Below are 2348 nucleotides of genomic sequence, written 5' to 3' on the forward strand. Positions count from 1 at the left end.
GGGGGCGCTGGCGCCCGCCGCGCGCAGCCCGGAGAACAAAGGGAGCCCTTGGGGAACCTCCCTCACCTGGAGCCACCTGCTCCCTGGGCGGCGGGTCCCGGCGCCATGCCGGCATCTAGCTCCCGCGAAAAAGTTAATTTTTGCTCAGCGGAGCTCTTAGAAATCTGTTAAAGAAATTGCTTCCCCTGCGATGGCCTTTCTCCCCAGCCTGGGGACAAAATACGAGAACTCTGGGACTCTAAACGGGTTACTGGGTTTGTGGTTTTATGAAGCGTCCTGCTCTGTATTCTCCATCTCCTTCCCTGAGTTTACCGGAATCCCGGCAGCATCGTTTATCTCCCCTTTGGTTTATTAAAGTGAACTTCTTTTCACGTTTGGACAAAGTAGACACACACCCTCGGGAAACAGTGTAACAAATTAAACGCAGAAATCAAGATAAAAGAGGGAAGAATGCACCGTGGAGATAGGTCATTGTAAGAGAAGGTAATGGCCAGGTCGTTGGCCTTGCCCTAAAATGGCTTTTAGTCTCCACATCGAAATATACGTACCTCATCGACAAGGTGCAAAACCCTATGCAAATGTACCCAGAAGCCTTAATTAGGAAACCCCCAAAGAGGCTAAATTACAGTCACCATCAACCAACAAATATCTACTGAGGGCCTGTTAGCCACAAAGGCGGCTCAGTAAACTGCCCAGGACTAGCCAGGCAGCGTGCCAGGCCCTGAGGTGCAGAGATGGGAGAGACAAGCAGACCTTCTCTGGCTGTTATAATTTAGGGGTCCCCCCTTAACCCTTCTCCCCCAAAGTTGTTGTCCAAGGGCCATTTCAACCGGGCTTTCTCCAAGGGCATCGCCTCTTAGGTTCATCGGGCCTGTATTCCTCTGTTTCAGGGTTGTGAGCGCACAGCTGTGTGTTCCAGGGGACTTGAGGGAACTGCCGTCCTCGCCCAGAGGAACTTCAGGCCCACGGATTCTGCCGGGACCAGGGCTGCTTCACACAGGCCCCAGAATCAGGAGGTGATGATGCGGGCACCAAACCACTTTCCTTCAGTCAGCAGTACTGTGCTTGTCCAACACAGACCTGTCCGGGACATCTCCCGCACGCTTCTGGGGCTGCGGAGCAGAATTCTGTCCCTAAACCCCGCTGGTGGCACGACGCGGAGAGCACGTGGATGTCTGGGGGTAGAAAGGCAGGAGCGGTTCCTGGGGACGCCCCTGGGTAAGATTCTCGGAGGAGGAAGAGGAAGGCAGTGGGCAAGCTCCAGTGAAGTCCGGTACTGCGCTCTGCTGCAGTGACAATTAGCTGTGACACCCGCGCTGCCCAATTTGCTGGTCTGAGCCGCATGTGACATTGATGCCTTGAAAGAACACGGCTGGTGCTTGTTTTATTTAATTTTAATTAATTTAACTTGAAATAATCACATTGGCGAGTGGCTGCCAGACTATGGTGGGGGTGTGGGGGGGGGAGGCAGAAGGTGGGCAGTGGGACAGCATTGTTAATCTCACCCCGATTTGCCCCACACGGGCCAAAGCCACCTGCATGTTTTCTCTGCAGTCCGCTAGGAGGCATTGCCGTGGTGGGGACCGTGGTCGAGTGCAGGCCGGGAGCTGGTGGGAGGCATGGAATCTTGCAGCCAAGCAATGACATGCCGTAAATTGCCCTTAAGCAGCAATGGGCCAGGGATTAGAGGACTTTTCCGGTGGACAGGGGTCAACAGCAGAGTTCCTTGACTGTGGTTTCAAAATACTTTAAAGTGGACTTCCTGTAAGCCGGTCACTCCTGGGTGCTGGATAAGTGACAACTTCTCTGTTTCTCTGGACTCAGGGAATGTTCAGAGGGGCTGGAGATCGTAGATACGTTTACATTTTAAGCTAGAAGTGGGAGACCCCAATTATGCAAAAGAGGGTGAGGCCAAGGTGGGTGGAGGGGCACATCCAGTGACTTCCCCAAAATCTCATTGCTAGTTCTTAACCGTGTTGGGATGAAAACCCAGGTCTTGGGTGCCCTGTCCTGGTCCCGTTTCCACTGCACAATGTTGCTCGTCAATACCCTGTGACATCACATCTGGCCGGTTTGGCCACCCAGTGGATTGACCAGGTCACATGTTAAGATTGGCAGATGCTAGACAGAAACTTGCAGCATTGGGAAAGGGGCCGCAGGGCACCATGGGGCAGTGTCGAGGTCAGTAAAATTTCCCCAAATACTACCCCCCTACTGTCTTTAATAACGAGTTTCGCTTTTCTGGCACCAGAATGCGGTCAAGGTTCCCAGCTGCCCGTCCGCTGTGTTGTCCAGACCTGGTTACCCAGTTGTAAATAGCAAACGTGCAGCAAATTTTTAAGCCTTAA

Source organism: Pteropus alecto, unplaced genomic scaffold (assembly GCF_000325575.1).
Source record: "Pteropus alecto unplaced genomic scaffold, ASM32557v1 scaffold205, whole genome shotgun sequence".
NCBI classification, from domain to species: domain Eukaryota; kingdom Metazoa; phylum Chordata; class Mammalia; order Chiroptera; family Pteropodidae; genus Pteropus; species Pteropus alecto.